This window comes from Diceros bicornis, chromosome 25 (genome assembly GCF_020826845.1).
Source record: "Diceros bicornis minor isolate mBicDic1 chromosome 25, mDicBic1.mat.cur, whole genome shotgun sequence".
NCBI classification, from domain to species: Eukaryota; Metazoa; Chordata; class Mammalia; order Perissodactyla; family Rhinocerotidae; genus Diceros; species Diceros bicornis.
The window spans coordinates 40,000,296-40,023,343 of record NC_080764.1 but is presented as its reverse complement, the minus strand read 5'-3'; the positions used below and the strand labels follow the sequence as shown (position 1 = coordinate 40,023,343).

General features: G+C 39.6%; 1 pseudogene; it reads right to left on the bottom strand.

Moving 5' to 3' along the window:
- Positions 1-22,369: 22,369 nt before the first annotated feature.
- LOC131421900 (small nuclear ribonucleoprotein G-like) lies at positions 22,370-22,662 on the bottom strand (annotated as a pseudogene).
- Between the last annotated feature and the right edge of the window lie 386 nt (positions 22,663-23,048).

The window sequence follows — 23,048 nt, the reverse complement described above, 5'->3', positions numbered from 1 at the left end:
GACAGAAACATTCTGAATGATTACATCTCCACAATTCTACTGTAAACCCACTTTTATTTTTGAAACTCATTTGCCCAGTTAACCTTGGCATTACACAAGAAACAGACAGTCTGACAGAATCTGATTATTATCTCATGAGGAAGTACAGTTATATACAACAAAAAGAAATAACGTTGCAACTTTGGCTTAGAAAGCTTTGCTTTAAATCTTATCTTTCCATAAACATAATCTAAGCAATCCATAATACAAAGTGTTTGCTTTTTTAAGTTTATCACTTTTGAACGACATTGGGGTCATAAATTTTTGCATGTCAAACCTTAATCGTTCCCCTCAAAACACACTTTTATACTCCCGTGAAAGCAGGCAGTTAATTAGCTTGTTTTTTAGATTACAATCTGTAGGGGAGTTAATCGTGTGTTTTAGGCATTCAATTCAATTCAACACACGTTGATTGCGTACCTGCTTTGCGGCAGGCCCTATGCCAGGTGCTGGGAATACAAAGATGGGGAATTCACATTGTGTAAGGGTGGATAGACTACACAGCTGCGATAAAATATTGACAAATGCTTTAGGAGCAGGAGGAGCGCAGTGCTAACGGTAGAGAGAACCTGGAGGCAAAATTCTTCCTGGGTGAAAGGGAGAGCAGGGCTGGAGAAAAGCAACTATTGGGATCGTTGACCCTGCAATATGGCATCCAGTTTCAGCTTTCCCAACAGTGCTTCTTGTCCTTCTGATCCAGCAGCTTCTCTAATTTTCTTCACTAACTATTCCAACATTCACAATCCTTTGTGTCACTCAACCCTTTTCTTGTGTTTCGTTTTCCTATGCTCCTTGCCCTCTTCCCTTGCAACAAACCACCAAGCTTCCTTGTTCACAGAGCAAATAGTTTCTCTCACACGAACTCCCTCAACTTCTTGCCCTTCTCCATTTCCCCTGCCCCTACCGTTTCAAATGATATACGTTTTCTTGAATGAACGCATGAAGGAAAGAACATGTCAGGCACTATTTGTGCTAGATGATGGGGATACACATGTTAATAAGACAGGTTTTTCCCTGTCCTCAAGCCAGTCACAGTGTAGTGGAGCCACATCTGTTCCTCCAATCTATGCTTTACTTCTGAGTTCCAGACCCACCTATTCATCTGCTTTTTTGATATTCCCATCTGTTTGTCCTCCATGTACCTCAAATGTAGCATGTCCAATAACATATCCCCTTACTCCCATGTTTCTTCTCCCTCCTATTTTACCTGACGTGGTGAGAAACTGCATCCTCTGTCTAACAGCCCAAGCCAGAAATGCGGGGTTCTAATTAATCACCAAGAGCTATCTATACAATCCTTTTAACATCTCACCTTCCCCTTTCTCCACCCCCTCTGCCTTTGTCTTAGGACTCTTATTCATTATCTTTTGCTTGAATTATTGAAATTGCCAGCCTGGAGGCAATTATTTCGAATTCTTTCAGATAATTCCTTGGGTATCAAGCTTTATACCTTAACAACAAGTTTATACAGCCACTTCCTGATTTTTCAGATTTAGGTTTTATTTATGGACTGGTCACATTAAAAGATGAAAATTTAGCTCTTTCTTCCCATCTTCTCCATACCCACTACACACTGGAATTCCTTCTGAACACTCAGTCCAGTGATATCATTATACTTTTATTTTGATTAGATCACTATTCAGTGTTTATATCATTATGACTATGAAAATGCTGAGCTATGTATAATAGTTATTATATTTCCTTTTATGCACAATTTTTTTTACTGAAGATAATTTTTATGACTTTTTGATTCCTTAGTTTTCTGCTAAATTGAATCATACGAAATTGCCACTTTTGTAGGACAAAATTATTGGATATTAGAATTATTGTGGTTCAAGCTAGCATGTTCTTTTTGTGTGTGTGAGGAAGATTAGCCCTGAGTTAACATCCGTTGCCAATTCTCCTCTATTTTTTTTTTTTTTTTTTTTGCTGAGGAAAATTGGCCCTGGGCTAACATCCGTTCCCATCTTCCTCTACTTTATACGGGATGCTACCACAGCATGGTTCGATAAGCAGTGTGTTGGTCTGTGCCTGTAATCCCAACCCGTGAACCCCAGGCCACCGATGTGGAGCATGCGACCTTAACTGCTACACCACCATGCTGGCCCCTAGCATGTTCTTTTTACTAATCCAAACTCAATTCTCTCCCAGTTATCCAAGTATCTTAATACTTTTAGATGAATGAAGTGTTCTATAATTTTCAACTTCTTGAAACCTTCTGATGAATTAAGTGTTCTTTTTATTTTCGTCTTCCTGAAGAAATCTCTCCTAGAGTCTTCTGACTTGCCCCAATCTGGACTAGTTGCTAGCTATACCAGGCACAGAGGTGTCACTCGAGTGCTTCTCTTCACTAACATCCTGAGAATCTGTTTCTTATATGCTAAGGGTTCTCGTTTCTTTGTTTATTCTCTCAATTTGGAGCATCACATCTTCTGAGAGCTTCCTGAGAAAAAAGTGCACAATAGATAAAATCTTGAGATCTTGCCTACTTAAAATATCTTTATTCTGCCCTCACAACTAATTAGTTTGGCATGGTATGTCATTCTATGTTGAAAATCATTTTCTTTAGAATTTTGAATGTGTTGCTGCAATATCTTCTAGTTTCCAGGCTTGCTGTGGAGAAGTCCAAAGCCATTCTGTTTCTTGATCCTTTGTTTCTGACCAGATTTTTTCCTCCAAAACCTTTTCTTTTTCCTAATATTCTGAAATTTTATGACGTTGTGCCTTGGGGGGTGTCTATTTTCATTAATTGGACTGAGTACTTAGTGAACACTTTCAATCTCACTGGCCTGGCCTGGGTTACGTGCTCATCCCTATACAGATCATGGTGGACAGGAGGATGCTGTGTAGGATTGGCCAGTTCTGGGTCATTTGTCCTTCCCAGGAACTGATAGCTGGGGTGGGGAGTACATGGACTGACAATGCAGGAAGGGCGGGTTCCCATGGAAAGTCAGGGTGCTTTTTACTAAAAGAAACATGAAAGATTGGGCAGACAAAACTAGAGATGTCCACTACATAATGTAAACAAACTCTTGGTGTATGTGTAACTTGATGGAAGCCTACCTTGTAATAAAGATACTGAGTTTTGAATGTCTAAATTTGCTGTAGTCCAAATGGTCTGAGTGGCATTCAGTGACTCACATTTACCATTCCAAGAGTGCAAGTCATGACAGAGTGAAGTAGTAGCTTGTATTTTATAGACAGCGTAATAGCTTGTATTCATTTTTTAGAAAATGTGTGAAGATGTCTAATTAATCTGCATTCTGCAGATGCAACTATAAATATATCTCTTTCCCAAAAGCCTGAAAATCAATGCTTATTTATATAATGCTATTTTATGGAGCAGCTAGGAGCCAAATTATTTGTGTGAAGAAATGGGCCTATGTTCCCAGATTAGGCCAGGAGTGTGTTTACCACTGTCTCTTGCCAGGCCTTGTCCTAGCAAAGCCCTGGCACCACTGAAGGTTTGAGGCCCTGTATCTGACTGAGTCCCCTGGTGTGTCTTAGAGTAGAATTACCTCTCTATATCATTAGGGAATGAAAATTCATATTAAAGAGGGAGAAGACATGTTCTGAAAACAACAAACTTCAGAGCTAACCAACAATCTTTACTAGAAATGCTGATATAAAAATACTAAATACTAAAATACTAAATTTGCATATAAATCTTCCATAAATACAAAAAAGGTACACCATAAGTATTTATTATCTCTATTTTATAGACACATTTAGCTTCTTAGTTTTTATTTTTATTTTTGGTGAGAAAGATGGTCCCTGAGCTAACATCTGTGCCAGGCTTCCTCTACTTTGTATATGGGATGCCACCCCAGCATGGCCTGATGAGCAGTTTGTAGGTCTGTGCCTGGGATCCGAACCTGCAAGCCCTGGGCCACCTAAGCAGAGTGTGCAAATTTAACCACTATGCCACCGGGCCAGCCCCCACATTTAGCTTTTTAAAGCCTTTTTTTTTTTAAAGATTTTATTTATTTATTTATTTTTCCCCCCAAAGCCCCAGCAGATTGTTGTATGTCATAGCTGCACATCCTTCTAGTTGCTGTATGTGGGACGCGGCCTCAGCATGGCCGGAGAAGCTGTGCGTCCGTGTGCGCCCGGGATCCGAACCCAGGCCGCCAGCAGCGGAGCGCGCGCACTTAACCGCTGAGCCATGGGGCCGGCCCACATTTAGCTTTTTAGATAGTACATAAGCCAAAGAGGAAAGTCTGGTGATTATCACTATAAAAAGCATTTATTTATTTTTAAATTTTTTTTGGTGAGGAAGAGTGGCCCTGAGCTAACATCTGTTGTCAATCTTCCTCTATTTGTTGTATGTGGGATGCTGCCACAGCATGGCCTGATGAGCGGTATGTAGGTCTGCGCCCAGGATCCGAACCCTGTGAACCCTGGGCCACCAAAGTGGAGCACGTGAACTTAATCACTACGTGACTGGGCCCGTCCCTAAAAAGCATTTATTGAAACTTTCTGTGATAGATACTTGAAATAATAGTGAAGAAGCATAAGTGACATAAATTAGTAAACATTAAGTGTGAGCAAAGATAAAGTACTTTTCTTGTAGGGTTGCCAGGTATAACACAGGAGACCCCATTAAATTTAAATTTCAGATAAAAATAAATAATTTTTTAAACATATGTCCCTAGTATTGCATAGGGTATACTTATAGTAAAAAATTTTGTTATTTATCTGAAATTCTAATTTAACTGGTTGTCCTGTATTCTTAGCCAGCCCTGATGGTCTAGTGATTAAGAATCAGTGCACTGCTGCAGCCCGGGTTCATTTCCCGATCAGGGAACCATACCACTCATCTGCTGGTTGTCATACTGCGGCGGCTGTGTGTGGCTGTGACGCTGAAAGCTGTGCCACCGGTATTTCAAACAGTAGGGTCATCCATGGTGGACGGGTTTTAGCAGAGTCTTCCAGACCTTTAAAGATTTTATTTATTTATTTTTCCCCCAAAGCCCCGGTAGATAGTTGTATGTCGTAGTTGCACATCCATTCTAGTTGCTGTATGTGGGACGCGGCCTCAGCATGGCCGGAGAAGCGGTGTGACCGTGCTCGCCTGGGATCCGAACCCGGGCCGCCAGCAGCAGAGCGCGCGCACTTAACCGCTAAGCCACGGGGCCGGCCCCTGGACCTTTAAGACAGACTAGGAAGAAGGACTTGGCCACCTACATCCAAAAAAATTGGCCATGAAAACCCTATGAGCAGCAGTGGAGCGTTGTCTGATGTGGCGCTGGAAGGGAAGAGGATGGCGCAGAAAGACCAGACAGGGTTCCTCTCTGCTGTGCTCAAGGTCACTTGGAGACAGAATCGACTCAGTGGCACTAACAACCACCACCTGTATTTTCACGTGTTAAATCTGGCAACTCAGCTATCACAGCGTAGTGACTTAATTCCTTACGGGGCTGTGAAGATTACCAGAAGTTCTGTGTTTCTGGAAGCCGAGGCTGGAGGGAATTTGCTCTCAAATTTCCAGTTAGTTAGGCCACATTTCCTTTAAGTGAATTTAATTCAATTTAAGCCACATTTGTAGAGTATTTCCTACCCCCAGGTGGAGACCTTGATGCTGCACAGGTAGAGATGAATAAATTTTTTTTCTCAAGATTCTCAGAGCTCAAGTGAAGGTGGTTTCAGGCCTGTGGGGTATGTGGTCCAGAAACAGTGTGTGAAGAGGAGGAAGCAGGAAGTGATCATTGAGCAAGTGGAGATCTGAGCAAATGTGACTGTGAGAGAGGAGGTGGGTGGATAAAACGATGTAACAGATGATGAACCAGTAGAAACCTCACTTTAAGAATATATAGCAGCAGATATTAATAATGTGCTGAGAACCCCAGGTTGTTTTACCCATGGTTTTCAGGGCTGCATTGGGAAAGAAACTCTAATATTTATTTATGTAGCATTAAGCTTGACATCTTATCCGAACTTGAGAGTTTCATCATGCCATTGTCAGAGTCTAAGAATTCTTTGTCTAAATTATCAATTTTGGGGTTTCAATATGCTCTGCAACCTCATCCCATAATAATGGATAAAATTTGAGGCACTATTCTAAGTCCTTTACGTGAGTTAAATTATTTATTTCTCACAACAACTCTGTGAGGTGAGTACAGTAATTATTTCCTTTTTACAGCTGAGGCAAGTCAGGAGTGGTAAGCCAAAGAGCCTGTTAGACCACGTAGGTAATATACATGAGGGGGAGGCCAAGAATAAGGCAGAGAATGCCAGCGACAACCTGAGTTGGGATGTAACAGGGAGACTCTGGCAAACAGGGGATCAGGTGGCTTGTCTCCGGCACTCTCTGGAAAAACAGTATACTATGGTTATTGATATGTATGTTATTAGTTATCAAACCTTGCTGATCATCATGGTTTTTCTGGAAAAACTTTTAAAAATATGGAATCTTATTCAGGAAAGTTATATTTGTATTTGCCTTTTGACCCAGCAATCCTGCTTCTAGGAACCAACTCTAGAATCTGTTTGGTTGAATAAACTGTGATAATGCTATTTTAATTACTAAGCAGCTATAAAAAGAATGAGAAAGATCTCCATGATATATAGCTAAGTGGAAAAAAATCCAGGTGCATATATTTTTATTTTTGCAAAAGAAACCTTGGAAGTATAAACAAGGAACTAAAAAAATGGTTATCCGGGTCCAGCCCCGTGGCGTAGTGGTTAAGTTCATGTACTTTGCCTCAGTGGCCCAGGGTTGGCAGGTTCAGATCCCGGGCGCGGACTGATGCACTGCATGTCAAGCCATGCTGTGGCAGCCTCCCACATATAAAGTAGATGAAGTTGGGTATGGATGTTAGCCCAGGGCCAATCTTCCTCAGCCAAAAAGAAAAAAAAAAAGGAGGAAGATTTGCAACAGATGTTAGCTCAGGGCCAATCTTCCTCACACACACACAAAAAAAGGTTATCCATAGGCTGATTTTGGAATGGAGTGGAAGGGAAAGGGAGAGATATGAGACTTAGAAATCTAAGTATACCTTTTTGTATAATTTAGATTTTGAATCATGTAAATATTTTACATATTAAGAAACACTGGATTAATTTTTAAAAAACTCTAAAATTGAAAACAGAAACAAACCTTAACTGTATATCAAATTGCCAACATAATCACACAGAGAAAGAAATTTATTAACAGTGAATTTTAAAGTAATACTCTGTGCATCCTTAGTGAGATATACTCTAAAGACAAAGAAAACCTAAAAATCACTTAGTGATTTTATTGCTAGTAGTAATATTGGTATTATAATTTTTAAAACATTATTGCATATTTTTGGGAAAAAATAAGTAAATGTTTTAGGAGATAAGATTTCACATAAGAGAAGGATACACAAATATGAAATCAAAGAAGTTAAGAAAAAAATGCCTGTAATGTTAAATTTGAATTGGAAATATCAATATGAACTCATGATTGAAATATGTATATGTCCTATCTCTCTTTCCTGAAAGGGCTGAGAAGTAACGACAACTCTGTAGTGCCTAGATCTTGATTATTAAATTCTCTAAAAGGAATCAGATTTACTTAAAGACATGGCTGATTCTAAATCGGAGGCAGTTAGGTAAAAGCTGAGCGTGCAATGTCTTATGCCAGAAAGCAAGAAAGTCCTCAAATAAAAGAGCCAACTTGAAGCAGCTTTCACTAAATTTGGAACAAGTCAGCCATCCCAAAAGAATAAACAAATGATTATAAAACATTGAATAAAATAAATCCATGAGTTCACAGCTTCCATTGATCAAATTTGGAACAAATTAAGACTCCCAAAAAATAACTAAATGATCATAAAACATTAAATAAATAAAAATCCATGAGTTCTGAGGAAAGAGAGATTCCATTTGCCACCGGTAGAGGTGAAATTATATCAACAGTTTACCGGGAAATAGGTAAGAAATTATTTATCATGTCTTTTTTGAAAGAACTGTTGAACCCAGTTAATGTGTGAAAGCTTCTCCTCCTTTTTTTTAACAAAAGAATGCCAGCTCATTAATATGAAAAAAATAATAGAATTAGAAAAGCCATTATTTGGAACCCTTAACGGAATAATTGATTCCGGCAAAGATCATCAACAGAAGCCAAAATCGTTCCTTGAGAAGCTGAGGAGGAGGAGGATATTTACATAGTATGTCGAGTATCACCTCACAGATTGCTTGCTAATTGCAAAGGGAAGAAACCCTTACCTTTACAATGGAAACGCCTGATCACTTAACATGGCTATCAAATCTAGTGTCACTGACAGAGAAGCTGAATTATGTGGTTCCAGGTGTGGTCACAGGATTATAGTGTCAGTATAAACTATTTGTGCCAAAAATGTTTAAACTAAATTTAATCAAGTTTTCTCAGTTTACAGGAAAAAGGAGAATAAAGAAGAACAAGTTTGATGACACCAGAAGGCACGTCAAATTGCCAAAAGGCAGTGTTTTGTGTGTAGCTAGTAGTAGTTTTGATCAGAGACGCCTGAAGGATCTTGTAGTTTGGAGGAAGATAAGCAGCTTCCCTCAGCTTTTATTGAAAGCCCTGTTTCTTCATAAGGATCACGTGCTGGGGCTGCCGGCACCTTATCCAAATGTAAAGGAATATTTTTATATTATACAGAAGAACAACTCCAATTTCAACATGAGGAAGTATTCAAATTTGAGAAACATCGAGCTCTACCTAGAAATGGAGACTTTCCTAAATAAAAGCAGCAGCTCTTCCTGTCTAAATGCGGGCATTTTGATCGCTCGGCTCTTCTGATCCCTTGTCGCTGCTTGCTACATTAAGTTCTCGTTGAATGTGCACTTGCCTTCTTTGCCATGAAAGCAAATTAATCTCTGACATTGATTTTTAAAATGTTCTTTTTGTAATTGGATCATTTCTTGTTGATGCTGTTACACTGCTATGACATTTTGGACTTAGGGAATGGCACTGAAAATCACTTTTCTTAAATTATATTTAAGTTAGGTGAAATAGCAGAGAAGCCTATGATTCATTCCTTCCCTGCATAATGGAGAGAGCTTAGACTAAGGGTTCTCCTTGGTTTGGAGGAGAGAGAAGTGGGGAGATGGCAGAGCAGCTATGTCCTGTTTTCCAGAGAGGAGAAACTTCAGGCTCACCCTTTTGAAGCTGCCGGGCAGCATAGCTTCTGAGCAGAACTGCCCTATTTTTGCCACCGGCTGTTTCACCCTTGCTGCTCCCGGAAACACCCTCCAGTTTCACCCGTGTTCAAACTACGCCATTTTCTTCCCCTACCGGTTAGCACACATCATTACTGTTAAATAATAATCAAGTAAATTTTCTTGTAGAGTTTGGAGAAATTAATTAATTTTACAGTCTTGCTACATTCATGCTGAATCTCAGGTAGCATTTCTATCTTGTATATATGGGTACAAGAACTAGGCTAACGGTAGAAAAATGGTTACTCTAGTGCGTACATGGATAGAGCACTTTATAGTCTAACAATAATGCACTCATGGTCTAAACTAGTAGTTCTCAGTGTGTAATCTCTAGCCTTGCAGCATCAACATCGTCTGGGAACTTAAAATTGCAAAATTTTTTGGCCCAAACCCAGACTTACAGAATCAGAAACTCTGGGATTGAGCCCAGGAATCTGTTTAACAAACCTTCCAGGTGATTTCTTATGCATACTAAAATTTTGGAACCGGTCTAAACCCTGAGATTCACTATGTTCCTTTAAGTCAGCAAACATGTTTAAGCACCTTCTGTGTACTATGACCCACAAAAAAATAATATAATAACTTCTGTCCTGAGGGCGGTAATATGGTACATAAGGAAAGCAGAGTTTACACAAAAAGCTGTAACAGGCACTTACTTTAATCTGTCTTCCCAACTTCTGGGTGTCTCCATCTTAGGGTCTGGAGGTATGAGTGGGTCAACCATTTTTAACCAATGGTAAGGAGGCTAAATTGACATATGTATTTGTAAAAAAGAATAGCTCCTGATGCGGTTGAAAACAAAGAGTGAGTTTTCAGACTCTGAGAGTATAAAAATAAGACCCCGTTGTGTTTTATAACGAGAAAAAATAACTAATAAAGAGCATTGAGAAATGGTGGGAGAGATGGTAGGAGAACTGGGATGATCTAGTTTGAAGGGAAAATTTAAATTATGCGCTGTTTGTGTAAACGGCGTTATCTGGCCTTAGCCTGTTGATTCAGCTGGTTAGAGTCCTGTCACAGATTCAGTTCCCTGCAGAGCCTGGATAAACTATTCCTGTTCTTGGCCACAACCTACATCCCACTCACAAGCCAAGGCATCAGTCCAGGTGCAGTGGGGCATTGAGGAAGGATGGTAGATTATTACACATTGATCCCTATTCCTGGGTGAATAACTGAAGGATGCTGAAGGTGGGCAGTAGCACCATCTTTGTAGGAGGTAGTAGACAATAAATGGTAAATTTCTCAAATTCTTTCCCAAAGCTTTCATTGGTACAAAGAATTGTTGTTTTTGTTTTTCTCTTTTAAGGCAAATTTACCTTTGTGAAGAAAGAACATAATTTCTCAAGGAAAGTTAGTAATGTTTAACTGAATGCTGTTATACTTTTTATGTTATATAACTTCCAAAATGTTTCATTTGGTAAAATTAGTTCATTTAAATATTTATATCAGCACATAAACATGTAGCTCTCTTTCTATGCACAATAAATAGATCTAGAAGATATTAAATAAAATTTAGAGGTTAATCTCTTGCATCCTTATAAGGAGCTAAAAATTAAATGCCTCACTTTTAAATATAGCTGGCCGCATCCACTAATATTAGCTAAGGATGCCTCAGTGTTTCCATGCAAAACTTTGTTCCTAACTCAGCCTTAGGAAAATGCCTCAAGGTAAAACTTGAACAACCTACCAGTCTTTCAGCAGATTGTTTTATAAAATTTTTGAGTCTAAAGTTACCACCATAAAGATAAACAGTGTGATGAAATATTCATATGCTCAGTTTTTCCCTGCATCTAATGTTTGAATAAATAGGAAAAATTTATAATGGACATAGTAATAATACTGAATGTCAGTGGCAAAAAAGAAATTATTCTTTATATTTTCCAGTCACCATTTAATACCAAGAACTTCTCAAAGGAAAAACTCAAAAGATTGCTTTTTAAAAAAAAGCTCTTTTAAAGAAATAAAAGGCAGGATATCCATATACATATAGATACCTCCATAAGCTAAATAGCTGGGGGCTATGATTGTGGGCTACCTCCACTGAAATATGCCACGCTTTGTATATGAGGATAATGTTATGTCGACTATCATTAAGACTGCTTTTCTAGTAAAATAATAAATGATTAAATGGAAATCTGAACTTACAAAAATAGACTTTTTTAAAAACTGATAATCCATTGAGTAGAAGGACTTGACTTTCTGGTTTTAAAACAACCAAGGAAAAGGATTTTTGTTTTTGTTTTTGTTTAAAGGATCATAAGACTTACAAAAGATCATTTTGAAAGCTAATAAACAGAATACTTCAGTTAAGATATCAATATCCTCCACTATGGGGTGGGAAGAAAACAAATTTTTGATTAACAAATTTAGCAGGTAATTAAATTAGAGTCTCTGTGGAAGCCAGGAATTGCAACCCCAAATATCTGCAGAGTTAGGCAGGTGACATGAATGATGAAGCGGGCTGTGTAGAGCATGGGGACAATCCTCGGGCTGAAGAGTCACACCCAGTCTAAGGAAGCAGCTGTGTGCGGCTCAGTCCTTACAGTAATGAGAGCCCAGCATTTCCAGGTCTTTTGATCGTCAAGAGAAACTCCAAATGGAGATCTTTTACAAAATCTTCACATCATTTAATACTGGGAGTTAATTTTTAAAAACATTGTGTTTGTCAAACAAACTATACCTGCTGGATAGATTTGTCCTGTGATCTACCAGTTTGTGTCTCTTCGTTTTAACCCTAAATTGTGGTATTCTCATCTGTCTGTCTCTGCCGCATAAAACACTGAGTGCCAGATGTAGATAATCACATGTTATTGTAAAAAATAAGAAAAAGACTCTCAACTATTTAACATTTGTTGAATATTTATTAGGAAAACTAATACAATTTGTATATTTTGGGCGAAGGCTTCACCAATATCAACACACACACCCTCTGGCATGTGAATTTGTTTCCACTTAATGAGTGAGATAAGAATGTTAATTTTACTGACCCAACACCACTGACTCACTGGGGAGAAAAAAAAGCTGGCCTCTCTCTGTCTCTCTCTTTCTCTTTCTCTCATTACACACACACACATACGCACACACACACTGTGTGACAGTATATGTGATGGTAGAAGTCACGGTACAATTGCAAATCTGAAAGGCCAGAGTCCATATCTCTACAAATAAAGCTCTAATAAATCTTCAGCCTACAGCTAGGCATCTAGTAAAACACGTGTAAACCTTAAATGATTAGCGTTTCCAGGATTTATTAGAGCAAGCCATTTGAAAGTGACAGAGATCTTGCCTTTACAATTCGTAACTTCATTTAACTTCTAACACACGCTAACACAATATGGGTCATCAATAAAAACAAGCATCCTGCCATGAATGAATGAGCTTGTTTTATGAATTAAAGAGATGCATGTTGAGGAAAAAAGAACAGTGAGTTTTAATTTTTGTATTGATAGTTTAGAATTGTCATCATCTCAGGTGCCTATTAAATGTGTTAGAGGGTGTGCATTTTCAAAGTAAGCTTTTTAAATTGAAGTATAATACATATATACAGTAAAGTGCATAAATCATTAAATAGCTTATGGATTTTTTGTGTGTGTGTGTGAGGAAGATCAGCCCTGAGCTAACATCCATGCTAATCCTCCTCTTTTTGCTGAGGAAGACCGGCTCTGAGCTAACATCCATTGCCAATCCTCCTCCTTTTTTTTTTCCCCAAAGCTCCAGTAGATAGTTGTACGTCATAGTTGCACATCCTTCCAGTTGCTGTATGTGGGACGTGGCCTCAGCATGGCCGGAGAAGCGGTGCGTCGGTGAGTGCCCAGGATCCCAACCCGGGCCACCAGTAGTGGAGCGCGTGCACTTAACTGCTAAGCCATGGGGCCGGCCCTAGCTTGTGGATTTTTACAGAGTAAACCCAAGGCTGTGTATTATTTTCAAAGAACCAAGCTTTAAATCTTTTGGAATTACTTGCCAAGGCATTTTGTATATCTGGTTACCTCTGAAAATAACATTATTTATAACTTGTGTCTTTTTTTTGCCCTTGACTCTTTAGTTAAACTTCAGATCACTTGTTTCTGTAAAGCATCCATCATCTACTGGTCTTTTCCTCACACAGCACTAAGCCTGTGTCTTGAGCATATTTATCAGCATTATTTCTAAGTTATTCATTGGAGTTACAAGATAAGCATTCTCTAATATGACACTTATTTTTTGAAAAGAAGGGACATTTGTATAGTATCTAAAAATGTATAAATATCAATAAGTACTTTTACCCTTTTAAGATGGTAACATTTCTTTATTTTCAAATGAACTTTCTTGCAGAGAAGAATAAGAAGGCACGTTCAAAAAATTCTCATCATTGGAATCAGAGCCTATCATAGATTCATCTAAGCAATTTTACTATAAAGCACATACCTATAAACATATTATGTAGTGTCTCTTGTCTGAATGGTTAAAGCAGGTCACATATCCCAATCAAAACAAAGATAAACATGTGGTAACCTAGAAACGTGATTAAAAATTTCATTATCTTACATAATTCAAACATCATTTAAGAAGGTGAGCCAAAATGATTACATATAACTAAGTCTCTTACTCCACGCATTCAGATGAAAGTTCGTTGTCTGCACGTGGTAAGAATGCTATGTGCCTGTGTTTACTTGGAGTTTTTGATTGATTACTTACATGAAGTTAGACTATTATGGTAGTGTTTTCAAATTGATGCCCAAAGATACTCTGGATCTTCTCTAGAATAATTCATGCAAAGTAGGCTATCTATAATTATAATTGAGGGAGACAGCTCAAGTTTGGAATGCTTTCTTTCATCTTCACAGATAAATTATGCATATTACAGAACTGCAGGTCATTGTACCTGCAAATTGCTGATGAAAGCAAATCAGGTAGTCTAAGCAAAAGAATAGAGTAGAATTTTGTTTACTAATTCAGAAAAAACCTGGTCTATCGCAATGCAGATGCCAAAAATAACTTTACACAATGGTCCCAAAACAAGGCACTGTTGATGTTTTTTGTGTGTGATCATGTGATTAGCAGAAACTTTGAAGTATCTATTGATCCAGTCTTGCTTTTAAGGATATACTCACTCAATGAGTCGGTCCAGTTCAATAGACAATATGTTAGATACTGAGGATTCAAAGATAAACTCTTGTGTTTGAGAAATTCAGTGTCTAGTCAGGGGGACAGACCCATAAACACATAATCACAATATGATATTGTAACTTTTAAGTAGGGAGAAGGCACAGAATGCTATGGGAACACAGAGGAACTATGTGGATTGTGGTTTTCAGGAATGGGCATTTCAAGGTAGAGAATTCAGTGAGGGGGCAATTGAAGGACTTTTCGCAAGAGATGATGAGAGCCTGAGTGAGGGCAATGGTTTTTGGAATAGAGGGAAGAGGATGGAGTCAAGCAAATAAAGGAAATATAGGAAGACAAGATTTGATTATTGATTAGATAAGAGGAGAATTAGAGGTATATAGATAAATAGATAAACAGAAAGAGACAGAGAGACAGAGGGAAATGATGGGCAGGTTTCTGGCTTAGATGAAGGTGCTATTAACTGAGACTGGCAATACAAGAGAAGAGCTAGATTTAGAGGAAAATCTTGTATTGGTTGAGGCAAGGAGAAGTGGGAGTTGAAGTGGGGTACCTGTGGCACGTGGTTGTAGATATATCTAACATGCAGTCTAATGTAAGAGTCTGACACATGCTTAAAGATAAAGTGCCAGTACTGGAGGAGATTCTTGAGACCTAGTAGAATAAGAGGATAACAAATGGATCCTCATGGTGACACTCTGAACCTTTTTATCATCCTGATCTTCTACATCCTCTAAATCATCACTAATGCTACCACCTCCTTGGCTTCACCAGAGTCAACCATGTTCTCATTCAAGGAAATATTTGAGAAGTTAATGTCAAATCAACCTCGAGCTGGTCCCACTTTAACTTCACCTGCCATCTTGCCCTTCCCCTTAGTTTCAGTAACACTTCTATAGTTACCTCAATCTGCACTCCAAGTCCTCCAGCATTGCCTTACTCCCATCATTGCTCCCAGGGACTGGAGCCTCATTTAGATGCCATGCCTGAGTCCCTGCTGCAGGACTACCCTGATTCAGGGTGGTGCCCTCATGCCGGGGCCTGCTGCCTCAGTGTGGACATTTGTTGTTTATGGAGCCCAACCCTTACTCACAGTCCTTCTGAGAAATAGCCTTAACCAGATTTCCCTTTGGTGGATCCCCACCCGACCACCTTCTCTGTTCACACAAGTGGTTACTATGAAGCTGACCCTATGCTCTTCTTCGAGAGGCTTCAGCCTATCAGCGCTTTCCATTCCGTTAATGCCAGTGCTCCAGTGATTGTCTCAAAAATGGTATATGTTTCAAGTAGAGGCAATGCAACATGCTGCCCCCCCAACTGATGTGTGTGAAAGACATCTCCCTTTTCCTGCTGGATGTGACTAAGAAAGCGTGTAGCCCTGGGAAGTGCTGAGGTCTGAGAATGGAGTCATCTAAAGGAAAAGATGGAGAGGGCACATCCTGATGTTAATATTTTGGCCCTGCATTCAGCTGTTTCGGAAGTCAAATCTAAGCCTGGACTGCTCAGCTATATTATTTTTTGTTTAAGAGAAGTTGTGTTGGGGCTTGTTACCTTCAACTGAAAAAAAAATCTTGATTGATTCATAATTTATTCACTCAATAAATAATCATTGAGGATGCACAATATGTCAGGAATTGGCTAGGTGTTATGGATATGGAAAAGCATAGATCAGAGATAGTCCCTGCCCTCATGGAACTCACAGTTGACTGGAGGACCTTTATTAGGTTTCACTGACATTGACTTCATGCCTGCCTGAACTTCTGCCAGGACTTCTGTTGACAGATACCCCTGATTCTGGGCCTTGCTTGCCAAGTCTTCCAGAGTCTCTACCACTGAATATGCAAAGCATTCATTCTCTAGTCTGGAAAGCTTCACAGTTATGAGCCATCATCTATATGAGCCATCTCACTCAGGTAGGCCTAACTAGACTCTGGGTCTCAACAATTGCCTGTCTGACCTATATCATTGCTATCCTAGCTTCAGTATGTTACTTCTCATATTTTACTTTATTGGCTGGTTTTCAGATGTCATAAAAAATAAGGAATAAATAAATTTAAGGAGTCAGATGATGAGAAGGAAAGTGGGGACCTCTTACGAGTTAGGAGAAGTTAGGTGCGTATTCGTTTATCATACATACATTCCTTCATAGAAGCATTTCAGAGCCACTTTGGTGGGAAAAAAGTGAATAACTGAGCATAAATTAATATTGACTGAGCACATAATTGTCTTCTTTCTTTCTTTCCTTCCTTCCCTCCTTGTCTCCTTCTCACCTTTCCTTCCTTCAAAATATATTATTAAATCAAATCTTGATACTGTTCTAGGGGTTGAAGTACAGCTCTAAACCTACGAAATCCTTGCCCTTATGAAACCAGAATTCTAATGTAACAAGGCATTGAGTTTGGAGCTTTTACATGTAATTACATTTGAATCATGCAGTAATTCATTTTTACCAATAAGGAAATGCAGACTAAGAGGTATGAGTACATAATTTGTCCAAGGTCAGAGCAAGGGCAGAGACAGGATTCTAACCCAGGTGCATCTGACTCTAAAACCCATGTTTATGGCCTTAGAAACCAAGCCAAGTGGTAAATGCTATGCAGAAAAATAGAGCAAGGTATAGTCAGTCTTGTGTCAATTAATGACAAGGATGCGTTCTGAGAAATGCGTCCGGTCAGGCGATTTTGTCATTGTGCAAACATCATAGAGTGTACTGAAGGTGAACAAAATTTGCCACCCCAAATTTGTCTTTTTAACATGAGGATTATTTTAAGCTGATTATTTTTAAGAAAGAAAAGATGCAGCAAGTTTTTCCTGTTACCTCCCCCTTAACTGCCTAAAAAAATTCAGATTAAAAAACCTGTCTCAGGAAGCGAGCTCTCACCTTAGCATAACATGAGCTAGGTGGTAGACAGGGAGGAACCTAGAAAAGCCTGTTTGTTGGGCTCCCCTCTGTGTTCTTCTGTTTCTGTGTGGCCAAACACTTGTTTCCCAAACACTTGCTTCTTTTCACCTACCTGTGAATTGTCTTCCTTCCCTTTGAAGTCCCTGACTCTCCCCACCCCCAACATCTTCTTTTGTCTTTAGCTGAGGGTGGTATTTATGGAGAGGGCTTTGGCCTTTTTGGTCAGTTACTTGGTTTTCCTGGGTTTCTCGTATGTATACATGTAGTTATTAAACTTTTGTTTGTTTTTCTCCTGTTAATCTGTTTCATAATTTAATTCTTAGACCAGCCGGATGAACTGAGAAGAGTAGAGGAAAATTTCTTCCTCTTCTAACAGTACTTACACAAACTTAGATGATATAGCCTACTACACACCTAGGCTATATGGTTCTAATCTTATGGGACCACCACCATATGTGCAGTCTGTCATTGACTAAATTATTTTTATGTGGTGCATGACTATATATGATATACAGAGTGATGGGGCCAAGAAAGTTTTAGGTTCAGAGGTAGAGCAGGGATCTGAATTAGGCAACGAGGAAACCTAAGGGACAAGCTTTGCAGGCAGAGGGGACAGCATGTGCAGCAGGAGCATGCTGGGTGTGTTTGAGACCCACAAGGAGGGCAGCGCAAGGAAGGGGAGGGTTTCAGGAGAGGTGGTCACAGGGACAGACAGAGGCCTGCTGATGAAGCACCTTATGGACCATAGTAAGGACTCTGGCTTTAGATGATACTTGTCACTCTGATCCAGTTCTAAAATGCCAGCTCTTTCTGTTCAAGGTTCAGAGGGCTGAGAAGGAATGAATCAGAGATAGGACTTTGAGAGCTCAGGGAGTGGGTAAAACAGATGAGATAACAATGCTCGGGCTCTGGCCAAGCTCACATCCCACACTGCAACCACACCCTGCTTGGATTTCATTTCTATCTTTGAACTGGAGTTTGAGCAGAATGGGGGTGGAGGGTCAAACTGCCTCCCTGTTAGAATCCTGTTCTGATCTCTTTCCACTCTGTGCCTGGGCAGAGAAAGAGGAATATCGTTGCAAGTGGGTGTGAGATCAGAGGAGAATTATGCAGCTGATAGATATTCTGTTTAAAAGGAATTCCAGTGTTCACCCCCATTCCAAAATATCAGTGGGTATTTCTGCCAACACAAAGGCTGACAGTGCAGTGTTGTACTGATTTGCTCTTCATTTTATCAGGAAGTATATTTGTATAGCTCTGTATAACTCAAAGATATAAAGTAAGTCAAACGGAAGACCCTACATAATGTGATCTCTAAACTTGTCCTTATCTTATAGTTTAAAGTAAATCTCTCTGAAAGTATTGGATAATTTATCCTGCTTAGAAAAATCTTCACTATTTGCTTTAAATTTTAGGCCTAAGAGTGATTTTTCTTTCTTCTACATTTTCTTTGTTGAATGGAAATTCATTCTATAGTGGAAAAAAGAACTTTCTTAAAATAAGGAAGACATCATAAATATTCTGTATGAACAACATTTGATGTTAGAATTGGATGAATGTGAATGACAATACTCAGATATGGGGTTGACAGAACAGAAGAATAGAATAGAATCAAGTATTTTGAGAGCGTAGACACTCTTTAAATCATCCTTGATTTTTTTTAACATGAAAAAATTGTTTGGAGAAGTTAAACTTATTAAGTTTGAAATTTATCTACCAAACTTTAAGTAGTCTGTTCTCTCTGTTTTAACTTTTGGTTATCCCTGGGCTTGTTGCCAAAGGTGGTCATTGTATCATGATTGTATTTTTGTTGACGCCCATAAATATTAAGGTGAAGGGGCCTCCCATGGGGCTGGTGATAGTATTTTGGGGAGAGTTTGCCAGCTATTTCTTTTATATATCTATATTTATATCTATATCTGTGTCTATGTCTGCATCTATTTTTTTTTTTTTCGTGAGGAAGATCAGCCCTGAGCTAACATCTGATGCCAATCCTCTTCTTTTTTCTGAGGAAGACTGGCCCTGAGCTAATATCTGTGTCCATCTTCCTCTACTTTATATGGGACGTGGCCACAGCCTGACTTGACAAGCAATGCATTGGTGCATGCCAGGGATCCAAACCAGCGAACCCCAGGCCGCTGCAGCAGAGCCCGCACACTTAACCGCTTACGCCACCGGGCTGGCCCCTTCATCTATTTTTTAAACCATCCATTGCCAATACTCCTCCTTTTTTTCCCCCAAAGCCCCAGTAGATAGTTGTATGTCATATTTGCACATCCTTCTAGTTGCTGTATGTGGGACGCAGCCTCAGCATGGCCGGAGAAGCGGTGCATCGGTGCGCGCCAGGGATCTGATCCCAGGCTGCCAGCAGCAGAGCGCGCGCACTTAACTGCTAAGCCACAGGGCCGGCCCCTCCTATTCTTTTTTCTTTAGACAACAGGACTGTGGTGAACCTCACAGTAGAGGACAGGTTTTGTTTTTGCCAACTCAATATCCATGAACTCTTCTTTTGGTAAAGCAGTAACCCATGTTTCCTCTTGGGTACCATCTCCCCCACTTCCTCCCAGTTCTTGCAGTGTAATTCACGAGGTCAGGTACCAATTCTCAGCCCTGTTTGCTGGATTTTGCAGTACTTGCCTCCCCATTGCTGATTGAACTTGAACCTCAAAGCATAGTCAACCTCACCCTAACCTTCAGGACCAACTTTGAGGAGAGACAAGAGTAACCTAAAGAATTCTGTGGTGCAACATCATGATTTTTGGTCCTAAGTTTGTTTCTGACTTTGTGCCTCAGTTCTAATAATGGACCATCCACCTTGATACCTGGTACCTGAGTCACTGTATGTAGTTTGACTATTAGTCACTGAAGATCTGATGCTTTGCTTTACTCTTGCTTCTTGCTAAAGGCTTAGATTATGACTGCATCTGTGCATACTGTCTGACTTCACTGGTACTGTTGACTTGACTTACTGGCTCTTTTAGTTTTTCTGTAAGCTCCTAGGGGATTGAACTATAGTCATTAGGTGTCTCATGGTTAGGAGTGTTCCTATTTCCTGATAAAGGCCACCTGAGGGACTGCTTTTCTAGGCTACCCCCAGTTGTTTGTTGGAATGTTTCAGATACAGAGTATGGCCCTCTCACTGGGCCTTCTCCCAGCATCTGTGGCTAAGTTGGTTCCAAATGTCTGCCCCACTCCCGTGGATGAGTCTGTTATCAGAGCTGAACCCCTCCTTCATTTCCCTTCTGTTAACTGGACCATATCTGGTGGATTCTCAAGATATATGAAGCTAACTTTTTGTTATCTTTCCCCATGTCCAACATAGTATCTTGCTCAGGAAATAGTTGTTGGATAAACATGTCTATTTGAAAATTAGTATCGCTTGTCACAGTTGCCATTTTGTTTAAGGGGTCAGATTGATTTACAAAAGGAAAACTTGTACATGATAACTGTTTTAAGGGAGAAAAATTTGGGAAGAATGAGTCTACTTCTTCAAGATTTATTATGAAATAAATGTCAAAAGGTCAAGTTCAGAAGGATGTTTAACTGCAATGTTCAGATTGTTTCATTTTGTTGCTACAACCTTTGTGTGTGTTGAGTGTGTTCCATGTAATCTCGTGTAGCTTTTTTTTTTTTTGTGAGGAAGATTAGCACTGAGCTAACATCTGTTGCCAATCTGCCTCTTTTTGCTGAGGAAGACTGGCCCTGAGCTAACATCCATGCCCATCTTCCTTCACTTTATATGGGACGCCGCCAGAGCATGGCTTGACAAGCGGTGCGTCGGTGCACGCCCGGGATCTGAACCCCGCCGGGCCACCGCAGCAGAGCACGTACACTTAACTACTACACCACCAGGCCGGCCCCTCATATAGCTTTTAAAAATATTTTTTTATTATGATAAAATTAAAATATTATGAAATGATTATAATGACCTGAAACTGTTTCACAGAGACAATGTAAGAAGGAAGGAAAGCTAGATAGAGAGGAAAGAGGGGAGGGAGGGAGAGAAAGAGAAGAAGGGAAGAAAAAGAAAGGATGAAAGAATGAAAGAAAGGAAAGAAAGAAGGAAGAAGGAAAAAAAAGAAAGAAAGAAAAGGTCGGGTTCCACTGTAGTCCCCTGATGGTTACGAACCCAGAGATCCTGAACTCTATTGTGTTCATTTGGGAACTTTATTTTGAAGAAACTAGAAATTTGGTTTAATCAATATTATTATGTGCCATGTTTCAATTGGCAAAAACAACACACTATTATCCGAGTAAAAATAAATTATTCTGCTTCCTAAGGGAACGCGTGGAGCATAGTGACTAAAAAAAGTACATTATGTTGAAAAGTTAAGTGTAAATTAACTGATAAAAACATCCTAGCTACATTTGCCTGAAAATGCACGTGGGATTGAAAAGTTCTCTGAAGGGTCTTCGTGAGTTTGGGTATTCAATAATTTAATAACACAACCGAAACATTTATGGGGCCCTTCTTACAGATAAGCTTATCCACATTTCATAGAGATGTTTTCTCCTGTGTCTGGGTCTGAGAACAGCAAAATAGAAGATTCAGCTGGGGAAGGATAAGTGCGAAAAGGAAAATTAGTGTAGCAAGAGAGAATGCAGGACAAAATACTGCTATAGTTGCTTTCAATGCAGCATCATGGGCTATTTGCTTTTTTGCCAATTCTGCTTAAGCACCAGAATATTAAAACTGGCTTTCAAGGAGCTCCCTGTCTCAGCACAAAGGCAGACATGCAAACAAGTAATTGGGATATAGTGTAATGGCAGAGCAGTGGAATGAGAGACAAACTCTCTGGGTAAGTGAGCCATGAAGGTTTCACAGTGTATGTCTCAAAGGGGGATAAGAATTTGCTGGATGGAGAGGAAAAGAAAGGCATCACAGGGCAGAGAATAGCTAGAGCAAAGGCCTCGAGTTGTGAAATCCCAGGCCCGTTGAGGGAAACAGTGAATGGCCCCATGTGGAACAATACCCATTGGGAAAGTGTTGTTGGCATGAAGTGGCTAGAAAGGTAGATTGGGACCAAATGATGACGGACTTTATATGTCAGTCAGAGGATTTTGGACCTGATCTTAGCAGTCATCAGAGTTTTTAAAATTTTTATTTTGATGAAAAAATTTAATATGACAATTGTACACAACCTGATTTTTACATCATAATAGAACAGGCCCTTTGGAGATGGGACGTGTGGAAGCAATTGGTTTCTCTGCTGAACGCAGCCAGTATTCATACTCTTCCAAGGCTTCTAACATGTTGATACTATTTCCTTGTATTACCACGGTTCCAATATTGTTCTGTTGCTCCCAGTTACGATCTCCATACATTCATCTATCACAAGATTCATTAAGGGATCAAATCCTCTCAATATTCCTTGGACATGTCTGCGACTGTTTAATTTAAATTATAATTTCTCGTCCTTAAACTTTTTCATCTCGAGAGGATGAGCTTTGCTCCTGTTGTCTACTCAGTGGGCTCAGAGCTGTCTTGTAACTGAAATCGCTGTCTCTTTCACATTCCTGCGGTATCTTCAGAGGATTTTAAAGAGAAAAGTGGCATAGATATAGCCAACAATGTCCCTTCTAGGCTAATCTACCTGGGACACTAAGCTCCAGGCTTTGTTAGAGGAAACTACTGCCCTCTGGGTCATTGCCACCTCTCACTCATGCTCTCCAACCTCAGCTGAGCAATCCCCTTGTAGATCCCCCTACCATTTCTCCCAAACTTTCAAAGCTTCCTTGAAGCCCTACCAAGTGCCAACACCCTCTTCCTTTCTTCTTTCAAGCAACTGGTGATTGCCTTTCCTTTTGCTTCCCAGATTATATTTGATCCCTG